The sequence below is a fragment of the Talpa occidentalis genome, unplaced genomic scaffold (genome assembly GCF_014898055.3).
Source record: "Talpa occidentalis isolate TD23 unplaced genomic scaffold, MPIMG_talOcc4v2.1 talOcc4.3, whole genome shotgun sequence".
NCBI classification, from domain to species: Eukaryota; Metazoa; Chordata; class Mammalia; order Eulipotyphla; family Talpidae; genus Talpa; species Talpa occidentalis.
In genome coordinates this window covers 31871093-31889273 of record NW_023603184.1, presented here as the reverse complement: position 1 = coordinate 31889273, position 18181 = coordinate 31871093, and the positions used below count along the sequence as shown (strand labels likewise).

At 34.3% G+C, this 18181-nt stretch overlaps 1 long non-coding RNA gene across 2 annotated transcripts in view; it reads left to right on the top strand.

The window, feature by feature from the left end:
- LOC119255501 (uncharacterized) overlaps positions 1 to 18181 on the top strand; it is a 41391-nt gene that overhangs the window by 1417 nt on the left and 21793 nt on the right. The window contains exons 2-3 of one of the 2 annotated variants that reach the window (XR_005127485.2): positions 165 to 276; positions 14840 to 14993. This is a non-coding gene — a long non-coding RNA (uncharacterized LOC119255501). Of the gene's footprint in view, positions 1 to 164; positions 277 to 5548; positions 5844 to 14839; positions 14994 to 18181 lie in introns of those variants that run through there. The other variant, XR_008553486.1, reaches the window with a different exon arrangement.

The following is an 18181-nucleotide window of genomic DNA, read 5'->3' as shown; positions in this document are numbered from 1 at the left end:
ACTTTATTACCAATAAAAAATGGAATGGCTGAATAGGTAATTTAGACTGCAGGTTAGAAAGGACTATCAATGAGGTTATTAGTTACTAACTCATTCTAACTTCACTAATTGGTGAAAGTTCAGAAAAATTTAATGAGTGAACATGTCTTTTATTTCTCTACCAGGATTGTTGCAATCTGGAAGGCTAATTCTTCAAGTTAACGGAAAACATATGAGATGTTAGAGACCACATAATTTTATGAGATTTTATTCCGTTTCAGATACAGAAGATTATAGGTAAGGATTAAGTTATGTGGTGTGATAAAGGTGCATATATGACACAGAAATTTGGTAATGCTCTTACTTGTTTTATAAAAAAACAAGATATTCTACACCAGGTGGAACTCTGAAAAACCTTCTGCAGAATTAGGACTGTTCTATCTTCAGTTTTTATTTCAGCATTATCTAACAGAATGTTTATCACAAGTTAGTTATTTTTTTCTGAATTAATACAGAAAGTATGAAATTATGTAATATCACAGAGTGTTTTCTCTTGTAAGTCCATGAAATTCAAATGTCTGTCTTTCAACAGTGAAAGACAAGGAGAGAAGATTCTGACTAATAGAACTCAGAGATACTTTCTTGAGGTAGAGGCCCTGCCAGCCTCATTTTTTACATACCCAATGCTTAGCATTGAGTAGACATTCATAAGTTTCTTAAGTGCTTACATTAATGTTCCCTTAACCAAGGTTAGTCATAGCTGAGCATAGTTAAACATAAAGAAGAAATAAAACCTGATGAATTACACACACCTACATACATACACACGCACATACACACAATCTGCTTTTACCTGAGACTTGATACTTAAAAATAATTCCAGAAACCATAATTGCAACACTTTTTATTATCAATCAAGTATCATACACTTTGCTAAGTGCTTTTATAATTCTGAAATTATTTCAATAAAGTTGTTGATACGTATCTTTTAATCTGGTTATAAAGTTTATATATATATATGTATAGCAGTGATACTCTAGATATTGTCAGGGAACTTAGGAATTTAAATCAATGGATGATATCCGTTTTGGGGTGAGGGGATTTGAATGAGAAATATTTTAGTTTTTTCCTCCAAAATTGCTTTGTTTTCTTTTCAATTAGAAAAGTAATATGTCAGTATGGACTGGTTAAATAAATTATGATAAATCCATGCAATGAAATACCATTTGGCCATTAAAAAGAAACTATAGCTACTGATATGGGACGGATACATTGTTAAGTTAAAGAAGCAAGGTAGAGAACAGTGTATACATTAAACTATTTTTTAATTAAAAAGATGGAAAAGAATCAGTTTATGTATATAAAATATTTCTACAAACTTACCCCACAAATCAATAATATTTTGGTTCTGAAGTGGTTGCAGGAAAGCTGATGGTCTTCCTGAAAAGAAGGGAGATTTTTCACTATGTTTTTTGTATATTTTTAATTTTAAATTACCTTAATATATTAACTTATTTAAAAAATAGCCATAAATAAAAACAAAAATAAAATTGCATTAAAAAGAAGTCAGTCACAAAGATCAGCAGTTTCACACACAAAAAAGCAAACCCAATTAGGAAATGTAGAGAATAAAGTATAAAGAGGAAGTAAAAATCACTCATAATATCATAGTTATGCAGTAGTCCCAATTAACATCTAAGTTTAATTTCTTCGGTTTCTTTTTTCTAGTATTTTGGAGAATATCCACTTTGTTTTTAATGCTATTCATGGTTATATGTTAGTTTTTACTGTAATGAAGAGTAAAACATTATTTCAGTGTCTTTTGATGCCCCATATATTTGAAGACTTCAGCACTTTTACTTTTGCCCTGTTTTTCTCTCCCTCACTTTCAGGGTTTAGATACATATTATTATTGTTGTATCAATTTTTATATTATATTTTTCCTCAGTACTATCTGGACATATTATTGGTACCAAATTAGGGTTTTTAAATAATAGTTTTATTGAATATAATTCACATACCACATATTTAATCTTTTTAAAGTACATAATTGAATTTTTTGTATAGTCACAGAATTGACTATACGATTCTAAGCATTATAACCATTACCACAATAATTTTATAACATTCTTATCACCCCCAAAATTATTTATTCATTGGCAATCACTCTCTATTTCCTCTTACTTTACCCAACTGTAGGCAACCTACATTTTGATTTGAGTATCCTAACCATTTTATATAACCATTTTATATAAGTGTTTTATATAAGACATTATGTGGTCTTTCACTTAACAGTTTTTTTCAAGTTTCACTCATGCAGCATGTATTTGAACTTTATTCCTTTTTATGGCAGAATAAGATTCCATTGTATGGATATACCACATTTTGTTTATTCATCATTTGATAGGCATTTGGATTGTTTCTACATCTTGGCTATTATGAATAATGCGGTATGAGCATCTGTGTATAAATTTTTGTGTGAACATGATTTTAGTTCTTATGGGTGTATGGCAATGTATGGAATTTCTGGGTCAATGGTTACTTTATGATTAACTTTCTGGGGAACTGTGGACTCTTCCAAAATGACTATACCATTTTACATTCTTACCAACTGTGTATGAAGGCTCTAATTTCTCCAGATCACTTGTTATTCTCCATAACACTTCTCATCATCTATTTTATTATAATTATCCAAGTGGATGTGAAGTTACCAGATTTCAGTTTTGAAATCAAATATTTTTTCAGTAGTTTTGTGACTAAAGATGAGGTATGCAAAACACTGAGTATACTAATGTTTTTGTTTATGTGAATCTGAGATTAAGAAAGAAAATCTTACTAATTTGCGCAGATGGTTTTTAAACTTTAGTTTGCATTAGAATTGCCTGAAAGACTTTTTGTTAGAGTTTGTATTGTTGGTCCCTACCACAGAGATTCTGATTCATTAAGACTGTGATGGGTCAGAAAATTTACATTTGTGAAGTTTCCAGATATTGCTGCTAATCTGAGGACTAAATTTTTAGCACCACTAATTTGACAAACACATAGGTAATACTTACCCATACCCCGTTTCTATCTTCACTGTTTTGCACATATTAAGCTATATAATTTCTACCAGATATGTGCTGTTATTTGGAACTTTGAAGACTCAGCACTCTACTGCTTAAGGGGGTGCACAGAATTGGTGTTCAGGACAGAGGATGCACTATTGGAGAACAACAGGAGTTGGGATGCAGGGAGAGTACATGTCAAAAAATAAAAAGACAAAGAAAACTGCAAAAGCAAAACTGAAAAATAAAGTGGCAGTGAGCACTTATGTGTTATTAATGACTGAAATGTAAATGGTTTGAATTCACTAGTTAAATGGTTTGGAGTGGCTGAATAGATTTTAATACAGAGTCCAGTCTTCTGTTGTTTACTGGAGCCTTATCAATAAAGTTAAGCACAAGCTTAAAAACTGAAAGACAATTCTACAATCAAATGGCAAAAGGAAGTCAGGAAAAACTACTTATATCAGCTGAAAAAGACTTCTTATTAAAGAAAGGCAATAAGTGACAGATACGGCCACTACATTATGATTAATACAACAAGAAGACATAATACTAGTAACAGTCATAAATATATATGCACTAAATAGTGGAGCACCAAGATATATAAGAAAACTAATAATAGTACTAAAGAGAGATGTTAACAACAACACAATAATACTAAGGGATTTAAAAACTCAACTTGCAACTAGGAATAGATCGAAAAGATAGAAGGAAACAATAGCCTTAAAAGAGGAATAAAATCAAATAGACTTAATAGACATCTACAGAACATTCCTCCCCAAAATTGCTGCAAACACAACTTTTTTCAAGTGCAAATAGAATATTTTCAAGAATAGGCTATATGGTGGGACACAAGTTAATTGTCAATAAAACTGTGAATATTGAAATCATACCAAGTACTCTTTCTGACACATTGCCATGAAGTGAGAAATCAACTATAAAGAGAACAGAAACAGGAAAACCCATAGATACATGCAATAAACAATATGCTGCTTAATAGTTATCAGATAAAGAGGAAATTAAAACATCAAAATATACCTCAAGACTAATGAAAGTGATGATACAAGCTACAAGAATGTAGGGGATGCAGCAAAAGCAGTCTTAGGAGGGCAGATAATTGCAATAGAGGCCCACATTAAAAAGCAAGAAATATCTCAAACAACTTAACATTACACCTAAAGCAATTTGGAAAAGAGGAACAAATATAACTTAAAGTTAGTGGAAGCAGGGAAATAGTAAAAACAAGCAGAAGCAAATGAAATAGACATTAAAAAGATACAAGAGATCAACGAAACTAAGAGTTGGCTAAACTTTTTACCAAGACTACACCAGGAAAAAAGAGTTAAATGAACTGATCACAAGCATGAGAATTGAGACAGCAATAAAAAGTTTGCCCCAAAACAAAAGCTAGGAGGCCAGATAACTTTACAAGCAAATTCTATCAGACCTTTAAAGAAGAATGCATGCCCAGTACTCAAGTTATTTCTAAAAATCCACTAAGAGGGAACACTTCCCTAATATATTTTATGATGCCAACATTACCTTAACACTGAAACCAAGTAATAGAGCACAAGAAAAGAATATTACAGACCAATATCACAGATGAACACTCATGCAAAACTCTTCAACAAAATACTAACAAATTGAATTCAATAATACATCACAAGGATTATACATCATGATAAGTGGGATTTTATCCCAGGGATGCAACTCTGTTTTAATATATATATAAACCAATCAGTGTAATACATTACATCAACAAAAGTAAAGATAAATATCATATGATACTATCGAGAGATGCAGAGAAAGCATTTGATAAGATGTAGCATCTATGATAAAACCTGTTCTAAACAAGATGGGAATAGAAGGAATCAACTTCAACATAGTAAAGTGTATATGTCACAAACCTACAGCCAATATAATACATAATGGTGAAAAGCTGAAAGCTTTCCCTTTAAGATTAGGAAAACACAAGGATGACCACTGTTACCTTTTTTTATTTCATTTAGTATTTGAAATTTTAGTTAGAGCACTCAGAGAAAAGCAAAAGAATCCAGTTTGGAAAAGAAGTGAAATTATCACTATACACATGTAATACAATGTTATATATAGAAACCTTAAAGACTCCAAAAATCTATTAGAAATAATACATGAATACAGCAAAGTGTCAGTTTACAAAAATCAACATAAGAAAATCTGTTGCATTTTCATATACAAACACCAAATGAAAAAAGAAATTAAGAAAGTAATTCCATTCACCATTACTTAAAAATAATTAAATACCTCAAAATTAACCTAACCAATGAGGTGAAGGACCAATATAATGAGAACTATAATATGTTATTAAAGAATTTTGATTGTGACATAAGGAGATGAAATGGCATTCCTTATTCATAGATGGTGAGAATCAATATGATCAAAATGAATATTCTATCTAATGTCTTTTAAAATTTTTGAATATTTTTATTTTTATTTTTTACATCATTGTTCATTTTTGTATGATGTTTGATTTCTCCCTTCAGGTGTAATCCCCATAAAAATCTCAAAAAACAGATGACTGGATCAAGAAGATGTGGTATATGTACACAATGGAATACTACTCAACAATCAAAAAAGATAAACTCATGTAATTCACAGCAACATGGATGGAGATAGAAAAGATTATGCTCAGTGAAATAAATCAGAAGAAAAAGGAAAAATTTTGAATGGCTTCACTTATAGGAGGAATATGGGGGTCAGAAAAAAAAGACAAAAGTAATATATAAAGTTAACACAAACCTCATCAAATTACCAACAATATTCTTTAAAGAAATTGAAGAGAGGGCCTCCCCTGGTGGTGCAGCGGTTGAGCGCTGGGCTGTGAAGCTGCCCGCAGCCTCTGCAGCACTGGTTCAATCTCTGGCCACAGGGCGAGGGTCCCACATGGCGCGACAGACCCCTTCTGCCATGCCCACTGCTCCCCTCAGCACTGTATTTCATCAGTCTGTTCTGCTCCCCGCTCTGGCTCTGGTGAAATCTCTCAACCTCCCACGCTTCTGACTGTACCCAGTGCTTGTATAAATAAATAAATAAATAAATAAATAAATAAATAAATAAATAAATAAATAAATAAATCTTAAAAAAAAATTTGAAGAGAAAATATTGAAATTTGTATGGAACCATAAGAAAGCCTTGAAAACAAAAGAAAATCTTAGGGAAAGGAAGAGAAATGGAGGCATCACATTACCTGATTTTAAGCTATACTAAAATGCAGCAGTAATTAAAACAATATAGTATTGGAATAAAAAATAGATACACAAATCAATGAAACAGAATTGAAAGCCTGGCAATAAATCCACATAGATGTCAATACTTAATGTATGGCACAGCAGCCACAACCAAATGGGTAAAGGAGATTTTCTAGCAAATAGTGCTGGTAAATCTGGCAGGCCCCATATGTAAAAGAATGAAGTTTGATTGCTCTCTAATTTCATGCACAAAAGTAAATACCAAATGAATTAAAGATTTAGATATAACATCTACAATGTTAAAATAGGTATCAGAAAACATTGGATATATATTCCATGACATCAATGATAAAGATATTTTTGGAGACTCAACCACTATGTTTAAGAAAATAAAAACTAAAATAAACAATTGGGATGACCTCAAATTTAAAAGCTCTTATATAGCCAAGCAAAATATAAGTAGATTAAAAAAGACAATCTACTGAATGGATGGGAAGTGTGCAAAGGGGAAATAGAATATTTTAGTAAATAATAAAATTCAGTAAGAAAAAGACAGCAACCACAGAAGAAACCTCCAATGAATTGCTAATTTGTATCCCTGCACAAAACATCAGTATACTTTTGAAATAAACAAAAGTGTGAGGATGCTTCCCTCAACCCCCAAAAAAGATCTTCAGCAAGTGCTAGAGAGGATGCACAGAAAGAGGAGCTCTACTACCTTGTTGGTGGAAATGTAAACTTAAGCCATTTTGGAAAGTGACTTGGGTTTACCATAAAAAAAACCCCTAAAAATGGAAATACCACATAATCTAGGAAGCTCATTCTTGGGCGTCTATTCGAAGAACGTGAAACCAACTCAAAAAAACTATATACTGGGCCTCCCTGGTAGCGCAAGGGGTTAAGCTCCACACTATGAAGAAATCCACAGCCACTGCAGCACGAGTTCGATCCCCAGCCAGGGAGCAACCCACATGGTGCTGCATACCTCTCTTGTCTTGCCCTCTGCTCCCCTCAGCAGTGTATTTCACTCAGTCTGCCTATTCTGTTCCCCACTCTGTCCCTAGTGAATCCTCTCACCCCCTGCATCTCTGGCCTATACCCCAGCTCTTGTATGCATAAATAAATAAATCTTTTTTTAAAAAAAACTACTGTACGATGTTTGCTGCAGCACTATTTATAATAGCTAAGACATGGAGGCAACCTGAATGCTTATCTATAGAAAATTGCATCAAGAAGATGTGGTATATCTACACTTCAGCATACAATTCCACTATAAATAAAGATGAAATGTTGCCATGTTATTAAAGAATTTGCCATGTTATTAAAGAATTTAGATTGTGACATAAGGAGATGAAATGTCATTCCTTATTCATAGATGGTGAGAAGCAATATGATCAAAATGAATATTCTATCTAAAGTGATGTTTCAGATAGAATAAAATGAAAGGAGTTCAAGGGGAAATATGTGTAGTAAAGCAAGTCAGAATGACAAAGACAAGTGCTGATGTTTACACAGCATATACTTTGACAAAACTATTTATGAAAACTGTGAACATTAGTACATGAAGTGAGGTTTCTGTAGTTAAGAAGGGAGAGGAACGGATCAAAGGGGATAAAAAAATACTTTTATTAAGCAAGAATATATGTGAAGAGAGTAAAATATTAAAAAATATACTTTAGATTTTTTCTACATATATACAAGTATCAGTATCTATATGTATGTTTAAGAACTACCCATATGATGTGCTGAAAAGTAATAAAATAGTACTTATTTTAAAAATCAAATAGTATTTTCCTTTATCACAAAAATGCATGTACACTTAAGATAAAATACTTTATAAGCAAGAAAAAAATTTAAAGTGAAACATTTATAATATCACCATCCAGAAACAATAATCACTGGTAAGACCTTGGAATACCGTGATTTAGACTTATTTTTTTTATTTATATGTTTCTTTTCTAAGGTAGAATAATACTATATCCAATATTAGGTCTAATTTTTAAGGATTTAAGATACACAAATGATCACCATCTAGATGTGTATTTTTTGAAAATTGTATTCCAGCATTTTTAGAGAGAGGGAGCTAACAATGCTTCTTGACTATTTTAGCTCTAAAAACTTGCAGGTGGTAGGCCATTTTAAAAATGAAAGCATGTTAAATAGGCAAAGGAAATCACCAAATACAGAAGAAATTTTTGAAAAACTAATTTCAACTGAATATATTTTAAAGATCTTACTGGTTTTATTCAACTTTTACAGCATCCCATCTAGTGGACGGAAAGGAGCTCTGAGTAGCTGTACAAAATCATTTTTTAAAAAGACATTTATTTATGCATACAAGAGCTGGGGTACAAGCCAGAGATGCAGGGGGTGAGAGGACTCACCAGAGACAGAGTGGGGAACAGAACAGGCAGACTGAGTGAAATACTGCTGAGGGGAGAAGCGGGCAACAGCAGAGGTCTGCTGCGCCAGCCATGTGGGTTTCTCCCTGGCTGGTCAGGGATGGAACATGGTATTGCAGAGGCTGTGGATAGCTTCATAGTGCGGTGCTTAACTCCTTGCGCCACCAGGAAGGCCCTGTGCAAAATCATTTTTATAGACAAGTTATACTAAGAAAACTTGGAGTGGTGTGGTAAGGTCACTTTACTTTAGGGGATAGCAGGGATCCGTCAGGCATATTATTTCATCTGTCAGGCATATTATTTCATTAGTGCTGACCAAGTGATTCCTGATTGACTAATTTAAGATTCCATTTCTGAGAAAGGCCAAAACTATAATTAAGTCTTGTTTTAGTGACTTGGCACTTAGCATAAGTGACTCCATTTTGGGCCTTTTGCCTTGTTTTGAACATAATTAAAGCAAAAATTGTTTGAATTCTCTAAATTACAAGAGGTGGCTACTCTGTATTGAATCTTACAATTCTGCCTGTACAGACACTGTGATGAATGAAATACTTTTATTGTTGATGTTTGTTTTGTTTTGAAAAAGAAGCTGGCATGGAGGTTATTGGGGGATTGAGGGCGGGGAAGTACCCAAGACTACAAAGGAAATGAAGTCTGGAATTCAGTGTAGGAAAGCAGTCCTATCCTAGCTGTTAACATTTAAAAAGCCCTTTCAAGGACTAAAGAAATAAAGGCTACAAATGTCTAGAGCTTGAAATGGCTTTTATACTTTTGAACCTGTTATGAAAGCTTTTCTTAGAACTCCCTTCATCTTCCTCCCCCAAAACAAAATAGTTAAAAAAAAATTAAACAGGAAAAGATCAGACATAAAGGATGTTACCATAGCTTATTTTAAATTTCTGAGCCAGAAGAACAGCATCTTTGTCTTCTTTCTTTTCTTTTAATAGGACAAAGAGGAAGAATTGCCATATTTGAAAGTCTGAAGGATACAAATAGAATAAGTGGTTATACCCTTGAATCTTGTAAAATGCTAGTAGCTCAAATGTAGGTGCATTTCCAGGAGGAATTAATAACTTGAATTTGCTGTCCCTAAACTTGTTTACAAATAAGTTGCAAAAAGTAAAAGAGAAAGAGGTAATGTGCACTGAGACTACTGTTTTTAATATAGTATTGGTTCAACACAAAAATATTCTATATGCCTTCATAAAAATAATTTTTTAAAACATGTTTACACACTACAAGACATGGATTGCCAATTCTTATAAAGTATCTCACCAAGTATCCAGTTACGACTTTCTTCCCTTGTTTTACGATTTAGTCATTTATTGTAATAGAAATAGAATGATTCTATTCTATTCTAATAGAAATAGAATGATTGACTAACATTCAGTGACTTGTAGTTTTTATTGTTTAAGTATTATAAACTATTCATATTGTAGAGGCAACCAAGTTTCTCTAATGGAGTCTAACTGTAGCTAAAAACTTTAAAGGTCCTGCAATGTATTATGGAAATTGTGAATTTTCGTTTCATTTAACTGCTCTCAGAGTCAAGCTAGCTTATTCTGTTTCTTTCATCTCTAAATTTGTTCTCTGTTCTCTAATTTTGTGAATTTTAAGAAAGATAAAAGTAATGTTAAGGATAAAATCCTCTTTAAAAAATAAATAAATTTAACAAAATATTCCTAAATTCTAAATGATAATCTAATTAATAATATAAAACAAAATTTCAGTATAGCCACAGAATATTATTTTTAAATAAATATTTTCATTGAAATATAATAGATATGTAGAAAAATGCATGTTATAAATGTCATAAGTCATAGCTCAATTGTTATAAAATGGACATAGCTATGTAACCATTGCTCAGGTCAAGAAATAAAACAGCTTCAGTACCCCTTAACTCTACTTTCTCACCTCCTTAGTACCTTCTCTTGCTCCTCAAAGATATCTTGCTCCTCAAAGATATCTTGACTTCCAAAAACATAAATTAATTTTCCCTATTTTTGAGTTGTATTTAAATAGAGCATGCAGTATGTATTTAAATCTAGGTTCTTTTTTTTTATTTTTTTTTTATTTTTTTTTATTTATTTTTTTTTTTTATAGAGGCATGTTATTTATTTATTTTTTTGTTTGTTTGTTTTGTTTATACATGCACTGGGTACAGTCAGAAGCGCAGGAGGGTGAGAGAATTCACCAGAGCCAGAGCGGGGAGCAGAGCAGGCAGAAGGACTGAAGTACACTGCTGAGGGGAGCAGCGGGCGGCAGGAGAGGTCTGCGCGCCATGTGGGACCCTCCTCCAGTGGCCGGGGAGCAGCCGGGGATCGAACTGGCGCTGCAGAGGCCGGTTAGCTTCGCAACCCAGCGCTCAACCGCTGCGCCACCGGGGAGGCCCTAAATCTAGGTTCTTTTACACACGGTTATATTTGTGAGACTCATCACTATTGTTATGGGATAGTAGTTGGGTCATTTTATTTTTGTATAGTATGCCATTGTATGAATTTACATGATGATAGGTGTGTAAGTTCTTTCCAGTTTCTGCCTGTTATGAGTAAAGCTGCTTTAGTATTAAAAAAAATTTTTTTGATACATATGTGCATCTATCACTGTTGGGTGTATGTTTGGGAATAGTAAATAGGGCGAAAAGTTCTCCCAAAGTACATGTACCAATTTATAGTCCCACTTGCTCATGTCATAGAATTTGAACAGTTATTTTATGATTATTAGAAAAAATTACTGTCTAATATGAGTATTTGAACTTCCCCTGGAGAAAAAATATTATGAGCTTACTAATTAATAAATATTATAAGCTTACTGATTTTAAGCTTACTAATGCCTATTTTTTAAAATGTCATAGAACTTCTCATTGGTGACTAGGACTCTGGAATTTCTCATTATCTATCATTTGATACAGGAAAAAGCAATTGATTTTTTTGGCTGATTTTTTTCACTTTTTTTGTATTATTATTATTTTAATTTTAAAATTTTTAAATGTTTTTTATTTTTTACATAATTGTTCATTTTTAAACAAAACAATATTTGCTTCCCTCCACCCCCTCAGGTATAGCCCCCATAGAGTTTCTTTCATCAATGCACCCGTGCACCATCACCTCAGTCCCGAGTGCTCCTCTCTCCCTCCCTCTGATCCCTCTCCCTCCTCCTCCCCTGCAGTATGTCTCTGATTTATAATTGTCTGTTTTTGCTTTGTTGTGTTTTGTACTGATATATTTTGTTTACACTGATGTTTTATTGGGTTCCCCTATATGCCTGCTATAAGTGAAACCATCTAATATTTTTCTTTTTCCTTCTGGCTTTTTTCACTGAGCATAATTCCTTCTAGTTCTATCCATGTTGCTGCGAATGGCATGAGTTTATCTTTTTTGATTGCTGAATAATATTCCATTATGTATATATGCCACATCTTCTTGATTCAGTCATCTATTTTTGGGCATTGGGGTTGTTTCCAGGTTTTACCTACTGTGAATAGTGCTGCAATAAACATAGGGGTACAGGTGTTCTTTTGAATCAAAGTTTTTGTGTCCTTTGGTTAGGTTCCTAGTAGTGGACTTGCCGGGTCATATGGTAGCTCCATTTTTAGTAGACTGAGGAACCTCGAGACAGCTTTCCATAGTGGTTGGGCCAGTTTGCATTCCCACCAGCAACCATAAAATATATAGAAGAAAATATAGGTAAAACACCACAAGACACATCACAATAACGTCTTTAAAGACTCATCATCCAAAGCAAAGAAAGTCAAGGAAAAGATAAACACCTGGGATTACATTAAACTGAAAAGCTTCTGTACAGCAAAAGAGACATTAACCAAAACAGAGAGACACCCTCTGATTGGGAAAAAAATCTTTGCACTCCAGTCAACTGATAAGGGACTGATAAGATATACAAAGAACTCCCACAGCTCAACAAAAACAAAATAAACAATCCAGTCAAGAAAAGGGAAGAAGAACTTAAAAGATATTTCTGCAAAGAGGAAATGCAAATGGGCAATAGGCACATGAAAAAATGTTCAACATCCCCTATAATCAGGGAAATGCAAATTAAAACCACATTGAGATACCACCTTACACCAGTAAGAATGGCACATATCAAGAAAACAAGCAACAACAAATGTTGGCGAGGATGTGGTGTTTTTTTTTAAAGATTTATTTATTTATTCATACAAGAGCTAGGGTATAGGCCAGCGATGTGGCGGCCCCGGGGGTGTGGGTGGGGGGCAGTGAGAGGATTCACCAGAGACAGAGCAGGGAACAGAACAGGCAGACTGAGTGAAATACACTGCTGAGGAGAACAGTGGGTGAGACAGAAGAGGTCTGCTGCACCATGGGGTTGCTCCCTGGCTGGCTGGGGATTGAACTCTGTGCTGCAAAAGCTTCGGATTTCTTCATAGTGTGGTGCTTAATCCCTTGTGCCACCAGCGAGGCCCCTTTTTTTTTGCTGATTTTTGTGCCCTGAGAGAACTGAGAGTGATTGGAAAAAAGTAAAACTTCAAAATCATTGAACTGTTGTTTTCATTTTCTCTTTTACTCCCTGTACTATTCTAATAATAAAATCCTTTAGCTGTTGCAATATTCTTGAATGTAGTATTTTCTGTTTAGAGCAGAGAGGAGTTTAGTATATATTATCTGTTCCTATAATGTTTTCATCCCTCCTCTCCCCCCGCCTTTTTTTTTTTTTGGGCTAATTCTCATTGAAAGCATATATTTCACTGAAGAGCCTTGCTTCTATGGGCTATTTACTAAAACACATTAATCAAAAGCTATTTACTTGGGAGAAAACAAATACCCAAAAGTAACTTAACTATAGAAATCTGGATATCCTGAAAGGTTTTGTCTACTATCATATATCAGTACCCTGATATATGTATTTTTTTGTTTTTAATTCAATTCTGGAAAATACATTTCCCCCAAAGCATTATAAAAATGTAGGTAATCCTAGGTGATGCTGATTTGAGGTGCTATGGAGGGAGGTACTAAAGCAATATAGAAGGTCAAGAGAATCAAATTGTTACAGGGGTGTAACTTGGAAACCACGTTGGGCACCAAACTGTTACAGGGCAGCACCGATACAAAATGGGTTGCCTGACTAGAGATCCTTACCCACGTGCTTAAAAGGACTTATCAATACTCTATTGCAGGCACACATGAAAGGTTAATAAAAGGTTTATTTACAAGGGAAGGGCAAATGAGGAAATGTACAACCCAGGGAGAAAAGTGGGAGACAAAATTTTAAACGCGTCCTACCTGATCCACGGATCTGGAATCCCAAATGGCACTCTGAGAGCTGGCTGCAAGCCAGGAGCTGTGAAGCCAGGAGGCAAGTGAGAGAGCGAGAGCCCCCAAGGCCCACGTGTTTGGTTTTTATACCAAACCTGGCTGCTTAACTCCACCCTCAGATCTCAGCCACTTTCCCTTTGGTGGTGACGGGATTTGTCTTTCCCAATGTCTTGATGGCTTTGGTCTGGAGTGGGGGTGGAGTCCACAAAGCCTGCATAAAATTAGCTCAGGACATCCTATCCCCCTAACAAAATGAAGTCATATATTTGAAAATGCTTGGTAAAGTTTAAGAGATTACTATTACCTTCATGATCATCATCATCACCATGAGGAAAATTTAGTCTTTTGTGAGAGGAGGAATCTAGGCACAGCAGAACTCTATTACAGTGGTTCAGTGTACTATAGAAATACAGTGTGAGTCACACATATAATTTACAACTTCTTAGTAACACTAAAAAAAGGAAAATTAATTTTAATAATGTATTTTGTGTAACTTGATAGATCCCAAATAGTATCATTTCAACATGTAGTTTATATAAAAATTGAGATATTTTATATTATTTATACATTATGTTAAATATAACATGCAATATATATTTATAAGTATTCAAAAATTCTGTGTATATTTTATACTACAACACATCCCAATGAAGGCATTTCCAGTATCCAATAAGCCACAGGTTTATTGGACAGCACAGGTTTCAACTTTTCATGATAGAATGGGAGAGTGTTGCATGTTAGACATTATTTACTCATGCTTTTAGCAGTATTACACTGTAATGCATACTCATAGGGGATTGTTTATGTTTGAGATAGAAATTTTTGAGTTTCTAAAGTGAGTAAGAAGAATTCTGAACTGTATTATTGAAATTTACTTTTTGAAACTTTTCCAACAGGACTATTTTGCCAGATTCTAAATGACAACTTTAAAACCAGAGCCTTAAATCATCAGAAATCTAATACATTTGTATTTTCTAATGAGTGGCAGCAAGAACTACATCTGGTGAACTAAAAAGACCCAATGAAAAAACACAGCATTCAGAAAAACTGGTAGGTAAATAACAAAAGTATATATTATAATTATGGCATTTTTATGAGGGAAAAACAGAAAGCATGACTGAACTTCCAGAACAAAAAGAACTTAGCTATAAATATGTTTATGTACCCTCAAATTCATATTGAAATCTCATACTGAGGTGGGATCTTTGAGAGATGATTAAGTTACAGGGGTAGAGCCCTCATGAATGGGGTTAGTGCCCCTTTGGAAGAGGCCCTCAGCACTCTGTTGCCCCTTCCACCATGAGAAATCATAGCAAAAAGACAGTTGCCTATGAAATGGGAAGTGGGTTCTTTACGAACACATACTCTGTCACAGATCTTGGGTTTATATCCTAGGCTCCCAAGCTCTCTCTGTGTGTGTGTGAGTGTTGTGTGGAGGGGAGGGTGCAGGGGGATTATTGTTCAAGTCACTCAGTCTATGATATTTTTGTTTTAGCAACTCAAACAGATAAACTTTGAAGTTTATCATAGTGACTTTATAGGGAAGTTGGAAATCTATCAAACAAAAGTTCCATAGAAGCAATTTTTTTTAATAGAACAGTGCAGTAAACAATGTCTCACTCACTAGCATAGTCTACACAAACCTATTAGAACTATAACATAGCTGAAATATTTGTCATTTGCAGTAATAAATACTATTTTGATGCTAAAAGTAAAAAGTTACATTTTATTATTTCTAATGCTTTTGAGAAATTATGTATAGTTCTTTATAAGACAAGGAAGTGTATGGAAACATAGCTGTTTTTAAGGGTGAAATGTTTTATGATAGGTTATTTTTCTAGCTTTTTACTGGGGAAATGTAAAAACATGTACACAATTAGGTGAAGAGTGAGTGTAGACACATGAGCTTAATATTAAAGTAAAAAGTTGTTGGTCAAGAAAAATTGGGTAAAAGTTTCCTCCATCAGTTATCAGGTGATAGTAGCATCTTTTTTTTTTTTTAAAGATTTATTTATTTATGCATACAAGAGCTGGGGTACGGGCCAGAGATGCAGAGGGGTTTGGGAGTGAGAGGATTTACCAGAGACAGAGTGGGAAACAGAACAGGCAGATCAACGAAGTACACTGCTGAGGGGAGCAGCGGGCGAGACAGGAGAGGCCTGCTGCACCATGTGGGTTGCTCCCTAGCTGGCTGGGGATCAAGCTCGTGCTGCAGAGGCTGCGGATCATTCACAGTGCGGTGCTTAACCCCTTGCACCACTATCGGGGAGGCCTGATAGTAGCATCTTGAGATGGTTTTGTAGCTATCTGAATTGGGTTCTGGAGGAGTAGAAGAACTGGAGGCATATGCAGTTATGACAAATAGGCTGCACTGATTCATGAACTGAGTAACTAGACACATGGCTAAGTGCTTTGTAGGCCAGTGATGAGACTGTGGAAGTAGGCAGTATAGGCCTCCTTAGTTTGATTGTTTTTTTTTCTTTTGTCTGTACTTATTATTAATATAGATGTTTAACTTAGTTTCTTGTTCACTTTCAAAATTATGTGAATTTTATATTTTGTATGAATTTTAGAGACAGACTGGCTATTGGGAAATTTTAGGAAAAAATATAATTTCCCTCAGAAAACTTTATTCTAAATATATTATCCATATGAAAGAAAATTTTTGTTTCTATTGTGAAGTAAATTATTTAGGTAATATAGAAAACCACTTGTTCATATGTTCAGTTTTTCTTATAAAAACAAAAATAACTGTGAAAGATTTGACAACCAAATGCTTTGTGTACTATTATTGCAGTATTTTTTCATTTTTTGGGTGTTATCTGAGGCGATTGAGTGCTGGGCTGCGAAGCTGCGCACAGCCTCAGCAGCACCGGTTTGATCCCTGGCCGCTGGGCTAGGGTCCCACATGGCGCGCACTGTGCAGACTTCTCCTGCCGCCCGCTGCTCCCCTCAGCAGTGTACTTTGTCACTCTGCCTGTTCTGCTCTCTGCTCTGGCTCTGGTGTATTCTCTCACCCTCCCACACTTCTGACTGTACCCAGTGCTTATATGAATAAATAAATAAATCTTTAAAAATATAAATAAATAAATAATTTTTTTAAAAAAAAATTAAAAAATAAAAAAAAATTCTTTTCCTGATAGTTTTGGTTACTTATGGAAAATATAGGCATATTTTTAAGTGCTGTTAGCATAAGGCAATGTGGTATACAAGAAAAAAGCCTGGGTCAGAAGTCAGAAAGCCTGGGGTTATTGTGTTTCTGTTGCCTATTACTGTGTGTCATTGGGCAAAACACTTGTCTTTCTGTGTCTCAGTTTTTGCGTTTGTAAAGTGAGAAGTTTGGACTAGATGATTTCTAATGGTTCTTTAAGGTGGCAGCATTATATAATGGAAAGAACGTTGGTTTTGGAATCAGACACATTTGGTTTGTGTTCATTCAGAAAGCAATGAGAGCAATGTTGTGGCAGGCACTGTAATAACAATTAACAGTATAAATAAGCTAGCTTTGTGTAGTTTTAAGTTGTAGTTTTAAGTTCTAATTTAGTAGATATGAAAGCTGTAAGTACATAAGACAATTACAAAACATAATACATGCCATAGAGAAATAAGCAAGAGATTCTTAACAGTGTGGGTCAGGACACATTGTATCTCTTTGAGGTAGTGACTCAAAAATGAGGAACTATCTAGGTAACTAATGGGTTAGTGTTTTTGGTACAAGAAACAGCATTTGGAAAGTCTTGAAGCTGGAAAGAACTTAGGGTGTTCTGGATGCTGAAAGAAAACAACCATGAATTAGAGTGTAGTGAAAAGGGGCGAGAGTGGCATAAGATGAGATTGGAAAGATAGAGCTTTGTAGATCATGAAGCTTAGATTCTATCCTGAGTTAAATGTTAAGTTATTGTAGGGTTTTTAGTAGAAGAATGATTGATTTGATGTTTTAAGGTACTCACACTTACTAAAATATGGAGAATAAATTTGAGGAGGTTCAAAAATAGAAGTGAATCTGCTGAGAACCTGAGTTTAGATGGTGGTAGTGGAGATGGAGAGATGTGAAACAATTTAAGATATATTTTAGAAGTAGGAATGACAGGGCTTATTGCTGGGTTGGATATTGGGGAAAAGAAAAAGGGAGTAATAAAAGATGACTTTTAGGTGCCTGGGTTGAACAACTAGTGGACTGAATTTACTCAGATGGAGGGAGATAGATAGATTTAGGTGGTTAGGTATTATGATTTCCT